This window comes from Talpa occidentalis, unplaced genomic scaffold (assembly GCF_014898055.3).
Source record: "Talpa occidentalis isolate TD23 unplaced genomic scaffold, MPIMG_talOcc4v2.1 talOcc4.13, whole genome shotgun sequence".
NCBI classification, from domain to species: Eukaryota; Metazoa; Chordata; class Mammalia; order Eulipotyphla; family Talpidae; genus Talpa; species Talpa occidentalis.
This window is the reverse complement of record NW_023601322.1, coordinates 81,394,972-81,407,010: the sequence shown is the minus strand read 5'-3', so window position 1 is coordinate 81,407,010 and position 12,039 is coordinate 81,394,972. Positions and strand designations below refer to the sequence as shown.

Here is a 12,039-nt window from a genome sequence, read left to right as displayed (position 1 = left end):
TGGGGGTACAGGTCAGAGGTGGGGGGGTGAGAGAATTCACCAGAAACAGAGTGGGGAACAGAACAGGCAGACTGACTGAAATACACTGATGAGGGGAACAGCTGGTGAGACAGGAGAAATCTGCTGTGCCATGTGGGTATCTCCCTGGTCGGGGATCGAACTCATGCTGTAGTGACTGCAAATAGCTTCATAAGTTGCATCTTAACCCCTTGCACCACCCAGGGAGGCCCCCAGATTATTGATTATCAATAAGAGAAGCGCTGGAGTAGGGGAACTATAAAGTAACTTCCAGATCCATTATTCCGTGTTTATGAAATGCCAGCATGAAAAAATACCTGAGTAGTTATATATCACCTAATATTAGAAAAGGATAGTTATTGTTGTTAATTAAAATGGGAAGGTATAGCAATAAGGAAAGATAAAGTGCAGCCATTATAGAAAAATAGAAGTCGCTTGAGGGAATGATGTATAGTGAAGCAAGTCAGAATGATAAAAACAAACTTTGGACATTTACATTATAAATTATATTACATTATTGGACATTTATATTATGAATTATTTTATTTTGCAAGCAAACTACTTGCAAAAATTAGTGGGCATGAATAAATAAGGGCTCTGAGGTTAAGAGGGAGAAAGGGATATCAGGGATGATGGTGGGGAAAAATGATAAAATGTGCATGCTTACAAAGTTTGTGCTGTTTTTTGGTTTTGTTTTTGTGTACTTCTTGTAAGAAAGGTGGGCTAAAAGGAAAAGAGCTATTAGATTTATTCCACATTTTGGCAGAAGGCAATCTGCAGATATAGTTCAGGAAATCACTATCACCCGTGGGAAGATTCTGAGAAGTGGTGTTTTTCAAGGGGGGGTGACTTTGAGGGAACCACACATGTGGCCCCTAAGCTTTCAGGTTAGATGTGTGGTACTGTGGACTTACTCCTTTTTGAACTGAATGATACCCTTTACATGCCATGTTGGATTTCAAACCTTCCCAATGTGGGATTTTCTACCATTTGCAACAGGTGCATATTTCCTTTGTGATCACCAGACATTTTGCTTTGTGAAAAAGAACACGATTCATGTCCCAAATGTTGTATTCCAGAAAATTAAATGAAAATTCCAGAAAATTCATTATTAGTACTTTGGAAAGGTCTTCAAAGGTTATTTAAATGACTTTGGTGCCAAATAATTGTCATCTTCTTTTGCAGATAAGTCTTGTCTGACAGCAAATATTCCCCTGGGAATACTAGTTTTTAAAGGAAATAGAAATAAAAATATTTAAAGTAAGATATCTTACAACTGCTATAGTGATTTAGAGTAGACCTAGTTCATCTTTTTTTTTTTTAATTTTTTTTTTTTTATAGAGGCATGTTTTATTTTTATTTGTTTGTTTGTTTTGTTTTTGTTTATACATGCACTGGGTACAGTCAGAAGTGCAGGAGGGTGAGAGAATTCACCAGAGCCAGAGCAGGGAGCAGAGCAGGCAGAAGGACCGAAGTACACTGCTGAGGGGAGCAGTCGGCGGCAGGAGAGGTCTGCGCGCCATGTGGGACCCTCCTCCGGTGGCTGGGGAGCAGCCGGGGATCGAACCGGCGCCGCAGAGGCCGCGGGCAGCTTCGCAACCCAGCGCTCAACCGCTGCGCCACTGGGGAGGCCCGACCTAGTTCATCTTTTATATTTGTTTTGTATATGAGAAAGACTTGGATTTGATGAGTGATGAGAAAAAAAAACAAAAAAACTAAGAGGGCCTCCCTTGTGGCGCAAGGGGTTAAGTACCACACTGTGAAGCAACCCACAGCCTCTACAGCATGAGTTCGACCCCTGGCCAGCGAGGGAGAAACCCACATGGCGAGGCAGACCTCTCCTGTCTCACCTGCTGCTCCCCTCAGCAGTTTGTTTCAGTCTGTCTGCCTGTTCCATTCCCCACTCACTCTCTGGTGGATCCTCTCACCCCCCACATCTCTGACCTGTACCCCAGTTCTTATATGCATAAATAAATAAATCTTAAAAAAAATAGTACGCGCTCAGGAAGGTACAGATTTGTCCTTTGACAGTAGTTTTTATCAAATTGCTCAAAAATACATTACACTTACAAATAAAACAGCATGATTCAATGTTTCGTTATTTTTGAATCCAGTTTTCCTTACTGAAAATCAGAGCTTTGATCTTTATCTGTTGTATTACTCAACACAGGTCTCAACATGTTTAGTTTTGTAAGAAACTCTTGTGTTCCACTTCAGGAATGAATTTCCCTAGGGTTTCTTTAATGGTTGCGCCTTAATGCACAATAGTTAAAATTTTTCCAATTTGATCAATTCCTTTTAAATTTGAATGAGACTCTGCTTTTCCTCATGTACTCAGATAATGCTATTGACTGAGGGTCAGTAGGGCATGTACTTTGAATAGATTTTGTACTACTGGTGATGTGAATCCATCTAGAAATTCACTCTCTTGGCCGCTTCTTAATAAAATGTTCCTGATGGGTTAGGCTACTGGTATAGCTAAAGTTGTAGCACAGAGTGAAACCTGGATTTTTCACAGCAGGTCTTCTCTAAGCCTGGGTCACCTTGGCCTCTTCTTTGAATCAGCAGAGTTAACTGACAGCTGACACTTATTTTCATCTCTGAACTATATCCAGGCATTTGCTGTCTTGCTTTTGCTTTCCATTTCCTTAGGTTGGAAATGCTTTATTTGCTAATATTTTCTAGCTAGGGTGAGTTGCAAGCCAAGGGCTTTATTGCAAGAGTAGCAAGAATAGAAAAATCAATAGTGTATTGATTGTCAGTGAAAATGATTATTAATAACTTCAGTTACCTCTTTGTAGTTGAAGGTTCATTGTTCTATCTTCCCCATTTATGGCTTTCTAAGTTTTTGTAATGAAAATACTGTGATTGAATCAAAGGCCTAAAAAATAGTTATGTCAAGTTTATAAATTCTTAAATGACGTACATTAAAAAAGATCTTTCATAGTGAACCAAAAAAAAAAGATTATTTATTCTTTAGCTTTTAAATAAGAAAAGCATCACTTTCTTGGTCACGTTTATAACAAGATCATCAAGCTTAGCCTGATGTATTTTAACATAAAAATAATGTACTCAATTTCAGATATTGAAAATATATTTATTTGTTTTAGATCTGATATTCTTTCAAACTTTGAGCATGAAAGATAATATAAACATTGAAATACTTTAAATTTTAGAGAAATCATGGAGAACTAGGTCATGCTTTCAGCATTCTGGACCTTGGGAAAATGTGTTCATTAGCTGCGAGGAAGTGGGGTAGGAGGAGGTTAAGATGGAGGAATCTGCCTGGCCTGGCAGGCTCCTGGAGAAATATGATTCTGTAGACAGTGGGCAGCTCTTTGGGGCTCTCTAAACTGCAGACTCAGGGACATTGATCCTGACTCTACCTTTGGGAAGGCTGATTCTGAAAAGAACCGGAATTCTGCTGTCATCTTCAATACTGAGTCACTTACTATGCTTCGGTTGCAGGCAACAGAAATGACCTTAGCTAATTTAAATGGAAGAGTAATTCACTAGAGGGTTATGAATGTTTCCAAATTGCAGGAAATATTGAAAATACACTCTTCAAAATGGACTGGAACCAGAATACCTTTGGTGATCTAGGAGTCCACTGAAGACCAGACTTGGGAATGAAACTTGAATTTTTTCCCATTCCTTTCTTCCTTTTGAGATTCAAATTCTGAGCTATTATAACTTAAGGCCCTGAACTGAGGGTGAGCAAGACACACTTGCGGACATACTGTTATACCTTTATTCATGAATCGGGGAGGGAGTCTTGTAGGAAGCTACTATAAGAAGGGCAGGAGAAAAGCAATGGATAAAGCCTTTGCAGTATATTCTCACCCTATCATTTATTTTTTTTAAATAATAAATTTTATTTTTATATTCCCCATACATTTGCAACCCCCCCATTCTGACCCCAATCCCTCCCCTCCCGCCCCCCACTCCCCAAAAACAGTCTCTGGTTCATAGTTTTTTTTGTTGATTTTGATTTTCACTTTCTTATAGTTATTCATTTTCCTGGTCTCTTATTTAAGTTTTCTAGATTCCTGCTATGAGGGAGACCATCCGGTATTTTTCTTTTTCTTTCTGGCTTATTTCGCTGAGCATGATCCCTTCCAGCGCCATCCATGTTGCTCAAATTGCATGTGTTTATCTTTTTTGAAGGCTGAGTAATATTCCATAGTGTATATGTACCACATCTTCTTGATCCAGTCATCTATTTTTGGGCATTTGAGTTGTTTCCAAAGTTTAGCTATTGTAAATAGTGCTGCTATAAACATAGGCGTGCAGGTGCTCTTTGGAATTGATGTTTCTGTGTCCTTTGGGTAAATACCTAGGAGTGGAATTGCTGGATCATATGGAAGCTCTATGTTTAGTAGGTCCAGAAATCTCCACACAGCTCTCCATAGTGATTGGACCAGTTTGCACTCCCACCAACAGTGCAGAAGAGTTCCTTTTTCTCCATACCCTTGCCAACATTTGTTGTTGCTAGTTTTTTTAGTATGTGCCATTCTCACTGGTGTAAGATGGTATCTCATGGTAGTTTTGATTTGCATTTCCCTGATTACAAGTCTCACCCTATCATTTAAGGCCTTGTCTGATTCATTATCCCAATACACTCCTCTTTTCACGGCCTTATATTCTTGACATTATCCTCAGCCCACTCTCCCCTTTTTCCATTACAGTCTCACCCCTAATGGATTTTAAAAATCAGCTTTGAGAAGACTGTATTGTGACAAACTCTTCTGTTAATCTACACCTTGTGATTTCATTCTTGCCCAGGCTTTGCCATGTTAGTGAGTTCCACTCTTCTTGTTTCAAGATTCCAGTCTTACTGAGCAGGACCTGGATCTGAGTTGCACTAGAATCCTGCTTTCTTTCTTGCAGGTGCCTCTTCCCTACCACAGGCTTGTGTGCTTTCTTTCACTTCTAATAGGGCCTGGTGTCCTGTTCCCCAGCACCAAACTCCCTGGGGTTCTCTGCCTGATTGCTTCTGGATTTCCCAGTACTGTGATTTCCTCAGAAAACTTGATATTCCTGGTGGGATCCTGCTGATGCCAACTGATTATCTGCCAAATTTTCTCTCCCCTTTTTAAATTCAGAAATACCTCTTTAGAGAGCTCTGACTCATCCAATATTCCCACCTAATTCTACCTTTTACTTTCATTTTAGTACATATTGAATAGATACAAAATCCTAATGATAGTATGTGTAAGGTTTAAAGTAAGACCAAAGGATGAACTTGGATGAACTCACTACCCAGTTTAAGAAACAGGATGCAGTAACTGCACCTCTCTTACAGCCACTCAACCTGACTGGCTAGCACGGGCCTGTCTCACCTTTGAAGTCAGGGAAACTGTTAGAACCTCAGCTCTAATACTGCCTGTGTGATCTCAGACAAGTTACTGCTCCTCTCTGAGCCTCAATCTAAACCCTAGATGACAACATAGGTAACATTTCATAGATAGAAAGATACTTCCTTTATCTGAATGCTCTGGTGACCTGACTAGCACTCCGCCCTCCTCTTATGCCTGCTCCCCAGGCTATAACCAGTTTGCTTAAGCCCACTTTGTTCCTCCATAGGACGTTCATTGGTAACTGAATCAGTGATTCTTAAATTCTGGCCGGTTGCGTGTAAGAATGATCTTAGAGGGCCTCCCCTGGTGGTGCAGCAGTTGAGTGCTGGGCTGCGAAGCTGCCCGCAGCCTCTGCAGCGCCGGTTCTATCCCCCACCGGTGAGGTCCCACATGGCGCAACAGACCTCTCCTGCCTCGCCCACTGCTCCCCTCAGCAGTGTACTTCATCAGTCTGCCTGTTCTGTTCCCCGCTCTGGCTCTGGTGAATCCTCTCACCCTCCGGCGCTTCTGACTGTACCCAGTGCTTGTATAAATAAATAAATAAATCTTAAAAAAAAAAAGAATGATCTTAGAGTCTAATAGGAATCTAGGGGTCCAGGCTATGGACAATATGGATACACAAAGAGCCACACTCATTGAGGGTTCATGAGACATACCCCTAAATTAAAAGGTTATGTAAGAAACTAAATTAAAAGGTTATGTAAGGTTATGTAAGAAGGTATCATACCAGGAAGTTATTCACATCTAGCACATCACACATCTAACCATCCCATTTAACCATGTCCTAACACTAGCATTTATTCCAGCCTATTAAATCATCTATGGTGCACAATGTTTCCTGGAGAGCATGGCTCAATTATAGAAGTTACTAGGTTAGATGTTTATTATGTGTTTAGACATTCCCCTTCAAGCTACACATGATTAAATGCAGTAATCTTTCTTACTTATCTTTTTACCTCCCTATATTCAACAACTGGCAAACAGTCGGTAGTCAATAAATGTTTCTTTCATTAAAAGCACAGAGGGAGGGTTCAGCTCACCCAGTCTTTCTTCACGTAGCTTTGATCTAAAAATAGCATTTAAGTATTAGTTGCACAAAGAAATTAGTTCTGAGATTGCTGCTTCAATAAGTAAAAAGAACCAATAATCAAATTTGCTAACATACAATGGTATCAACTTGTTTTTTGGTGTCCATTTTCAAATCCTTAGACTATATTCCAAACTTGTGCGTTATTATTCTAACATGATCTATTTCATAATTCTGACTCTCTGTTTTAGACTGGCCTTGTCTGTTCTTGAGTGGGCAGGGAGAATACTTTATATTCAGCCTAAAACGGTGAGCGGGAGCTCTTAATGGGAACACTGAATCTCCCCCTCCCACCACCACCACCCACACCGCGTGTTCCCTACCCCCACTGTGCTAACTATCACATTATGAGTGTGGAGAATGCTCTATAAATGTTGGCAGACAGAATCACACCCATAAGTTAATTTGAGCTTAAATGAATATGTCGAAGTGAGCTGCCACCCACATCTGAAATTCCCTGATTTTTATAGTACCCTTTTTTTCTTTCCTTAAAAGAAACCTCATTCTACTAGCAGTAAAAATTACTCAAAATTTCAACAATTGTGACATTGTCTTGCAAAGATCATTAAAGGCCTTTTAAAAGCCAACTTGGGAAAAAGTCTGTAAATATGTAAAATGTTGCTTTCTATTAGGAAAAACAACAGAAGTTAATATATCAGATCCTAAGGAGGACAGAATAAGTACTTGAAGAGTTATTGTGTGGGGGCTGATTCTGCAGTGGCTGAACAACTCAGAACATGAAAAGAGCAGCATTTTTGTGCGCGGGTGGTGGGCAGGAAGGGGACATGTCCTACGAGCTAGGCAGCTAAGAGGCAACCACGTTTGTGATGGCCATGCTGGGGAAACATTGGTAAAGCTGATGAGAGTAACGCCATATTCTTGACATTATCAAGAAGATAATGTATCATCAACAAGAAGAATGGAACTCAGTAACATGGCAAAGCCTGGGCTAGAATGAAATCTCAAGGTGTAGATTAACAGAAGAGTTTGTCACAATACCGTCTTCTCAAAGCTGATTTTTAAAATCCATTAGGGGTTGAGACTGTAATGGAAAAAGGGGAGAGTGGGCTGAGGATAATGTCAAGAATATAATGTCAGAGTTACTTTTTGACTCCGCTCACTCGGCCTACATGCATGAAAGTCAGGGTCAGCAACCTAGAACCCCGAGGCCACTTCTGGTTCACAGCAGGGTCCAACACAACCCTTGATGCAGTTCTCACCAGTCCACACTACAGCTGGCCTCATGTCATAGCTTAGGTACTGTACATCTGCAGATTCAGGAAATTAGAATTCAACTATGCTAAAAATTTGATTTTTTAAATAACAATACAAAACACAACATGACAAAACAAAAACAGACAATTATAAACCAGAGACATCCTGCAGGGGAGGAGGAGGGAGAGGGGTCAAAGGGAGGGAGGGAGGAGCAGAGGGGACTGAGGTGATGGTGCATGGGTGCATTGGGGAAGGACAACTCTATGGGGACTACACCTGAGGCGGGGTGGGGAAAGCAAACATTGTTTAAAATGAACAATGATGTAAAATATGAATAAATAAAAAAATAAAAATTTGATTTTTAAAAATAAATCCCATATTTTGTCACTCTCATAAAGATGACTCTGAGACCTTTTGGCATATGAGGCTTTCAGTCTTCCATTGTCAATACTTGTGTATTCAAGGCTGTAAGCAAGTGAAACCTGCTTATTTTAGAGGATGGGCACGATAAAGTCACATTTGAAAGCAATTTGAATTCTGGAAGCCACTTGTTAGTGGGGATAATAATGAAGTTAAGTGCAGTAGAGAAGAGAACAATGAACCACCACCTCATAAGAAGCATCAGTCAAATAACTTTTAAGTATAAAAAAGCACTTGAAAATGTATAGAGGTTGAAAAAGAAGAGGATTAGCCAATGGGAATTCCTCAGGAAAAAAGACAACTTGCTTAGGAAAAAGACAATTTGGCATGCCAGGTAACCCCTTCATGGAGGTGATGGGAGCAATCAATTTCTGAGTGTGATTTCTGGGAACATTTGTCTACAACAAAATTCTCACCAATCTTTCAGTATCTTTTCCCCTTTAAATTCCTCCTGGAGAGGTTTTTCAGGGTAAGGTGTGTGTGTGTGTGGGGGGGGTGTGGGGTGTGTGTGGGGTGTCCAGCAGTGTCACGATATAAATAGCAAATATTTCTGGAAGTGGCAATGCATTATGTTATTGTTAATGTTGAAATGTTGTATCTAACACCTAAAGGAATGGAAATTCAATGAGAATTAAGAGGAGAAGATAATTTTGGAGCATGAATCACTACCTGGAGACAGGGAACATTTGGTTGGGATTGGGAAAATGGGAGGATTCTGATATGTTAGAGAAATGAGAAGTAAGGATGGAAGGAATTGGGGAGGAAAAGACGCTGTATTTAAATTACATTTTCCCTTAGGATAAGAGTACTTCAGTTTTAGTTTTCTAATCTTGGTACAAGAATGATATTTTACATTATCTGGTAGTTTCTCTGAACTCTTTATACAATTTAAAGTGCAAAGAATACTTACGAGCTTTAGTGTTAGAATCTAGTTTTTAACATTTGTCCACTTCAGGCAGGTTAAACTTTCTGAGCCTGACTGGAATTAACATGTCTAGTGGACTCATGTTAATTGTCTACCCAGCATTTTCTTTAGAAAATCCCATATTTCCCAGCAAGTGGCAGTTTTGAAAGGCTGAAAACTCAATCCTGAATCTAAGAGCTGGCTTTGATGGCCTCAAGTCCATCATTTCATCCAATTTGGGCAAATGCCATATAATGAAACATTTCTGGTAGGGGGGTGTTCTAGAATACTAACTCTTCTAAGATACCTGCTGTAAGAGGCACCCTTATTGCACCTCAGGTATGATGTGATGTGCTGATGTGAGTCAGGGAATGACTAGAGCCATTTTGCTACCATGAAAGAAGTTAGCCGAAGTTGAATTTGAACATGAAAGGGCAAAACTGAGAGAGTTGCAGAGAAATTCAGCCACAGTAATGTCAAAATTGTACCTGAAACCTCACTAACTGCTGAGCGTTCCGATTATACAAACCAGTGAATTCTCTTTATTACTTCAGCTAGATTTTGATTTACATTTTTTGCTACTTTGTCACCAAAAGATTGTTAACCAGTTTTGAGTATTATGTTCTAGTGCAGTGCTTCGTATATAAATATTAGTTCACATAGCATTTCTCTATTAATTCATTGTGCACACCGTTATGTCAGTATATATCAAGCGAGGCACCGAGTTCCAGGACTATGAAGCTGTAAGTAAGACTGGATCCCTGCTCTCAAGAGGTCATAAACTACTAACTGGCATCTACCAAACTTTGGATAATTTCTTGAATATCATGAGGAAAGACTAAGCAAGAAGAGATTGGGTTTTTTTCATCTGGAATAGAAAGTTATGTTACTTAGCTCTTTGAAAAGTTAATTCATGTGTAAAGTATGGCACATAATGTCACCTTACCAGAATATATTCATATCAACTATACTAAATAAAGTAATTTATTTCTTCAGTAATTGACAGTATACAATCAATGTTAGATAGCTTTTAGCTGTGCTTTTCACTTCACAAATTCTTATAACCGCTAGGTTTCCTCTTCATGTCATTTAAAAATCTAAACATTCTTCTGTGATTCAAAAAATAGTAAGGACAAAAAATAGTAAGTATAGCACAATTTCTAAAATGTCCTACTTAAGTAAAAGAAACTGCAGCTCTTTTGCAGGCATTTATTTCTGAAGTATTTTTTTTCTTCACAAAATTTCCAGTTGAACTTCTGTTGCTACTGCTGCTAGTATATTCTGAGTGGGATAATGATATTTTTAGAACCAAAGTACAGTTGCCATTATGAACATTTTCTTAAGAGTAGTAATACTTAGCAAAATTACTTTAAATTCAGTTGGCTTTTGTAGTGATTTAAATTTGTTCCTTAATATTATGGGAATGCTACCTGGTTATGAGTATAACTAAAGTACTTCTTGTACTACATCATACTGAACTGGGTTATGAAAACAATTATTGTATAGTTTAACTAAGAAGAGTTGATCATAGCAATTTCCTTCTGGTAGGTCATTGTTTGCAAATGGAATTACTCGACCTAAAGGCGGTGCATCATTCTCAAAAGTAAATTAGAATGCACCAATAGAGAGTTTAAAAGTTATCAGTGATGTAGTAACTGGGCTGGATTCATAAATAGCAAATATAAACTATGTCTATGCAAACCATAATAAAGCTATCATTTCAGTGCTATCTACCTCAGCTAAAGCATGTATAACTCTCTTTAAGAATCTCAAACGGTGGCTTATTTAAATGAAATTTCAATAAGGAGTTTCAATAAATTTTATCTGGTTTCATGTTCACAGGCAGAAGTTGATCAATAATGACTATACGGAATCAAAACAGTTTCTCTTCAAGGGAGGAATATCCACATTATGCTTCTTTAGAAAGTAAAATGTCTTTTCTATAAATGATGATTAAAAGTAAAGAAAGAAGAAAAGGTGGTAAGATAAAGAACAAACACATTATTGCTAACACCACCCTGATATCTCATTTCATCTATGACTAATGGATAGTACAATGTTCTGTACCCAGTAGTTTGACTGAACCTTCTTTTTTAATCTATTGTTTAATTGGACTGTCCAGTTGCTCTCCAAGCTTCACAAATGTCACAATCCTCTTAGTAAATTGTTAAGTACAAAAAAAACTACTTAATATTAAAAACATGAAGCGGAATGGTCATACCAGTTGGAGAGAAGCTATTATAAAACAACAACAGCAACCAAAAAACAAACAAAAAACTTTGTTCCTTGTTTTATATTGTTGGTTTTTTTCCTCTTTGCCTATTTCTGCCGTATTCGCTTCAGATCAATACCAATGATGTATGGTTCTCTCTCCTCTTCTTCATCTCCATATTAAACCCTTGCCTACTAACAGAGAATTCCAGTAATTCAAGATGTTCTGGAACTGAGTCAGTCCTTGTGCCTCTATGACCAAAAGTAAAGGTCACTTCTAAACAGGACAAGGTGGCCTAGAACTGTATCTCCCTACTCCTCCCTGCAAAGTACAAGTATAAATGCTGGAAATGGTGTGAAAGACAGCCAAGGAAGAAATGTGAAACATGGTTTACTAATGTGGTTAGTAAAAGGGGGTTTGGGACTCCAGAATGGTAGCAACATGAAAGCTGCAGGTGTGTCATGTGCTCTTACCCAACAGAGGAAGGCCACTCAGACTCGGAGTTCCTTGACTTTCAACCTAGTAATAGAAGGCAGCCCGTGGCTCCACCCCTTCCCTGGATCACAATGGAGTGTCTCTGACAACATTAGATGAACCTGACACCACCAGCAAGCAGGGGAGACTGGATACATTATGAGAAACCAATGACCCAAGAACGTACTCTCCTTTTCTGCTGGACCAGAGATACCTTTTTTCCACTGAGAAATACCAATGTAGGCAGGCAGAGGTAGCAAAGGAGACCCAGTAGCTTTGTTTGGAAAGTCTCTGTCTTCACAGAGCTAACATTGTGCTCTCCCACACAGAAACACCAAAGCAACAGGTA

At 39.1% G+C, this 12,039-nt stretch overlaps 1 long non-coding RNA gene across 2 annotated transcripts in view; it reads right to left on the bottom strand.

The window, feature by feature from the left end:
• Nucleotides 1–11,723, bottom strand: part of LOC129145678 (uncharacterized) — a 39,660-nt gene extending 27,937 nt beyond the window's left edge. For both annotated transcript variants that reach the window (XR_008551605.1, XR_008551604.1), the window contains exon 1: nt 11,690–11,723. This is a non-coding gene — a long non-coding RNA (uncharacterized LOC129145678). The remainder of the gene's footprint in view (nt 1–11,689) is intronic.
• Nucleotides 11,724–12,039: the final 316 nt, after the last annotated feature.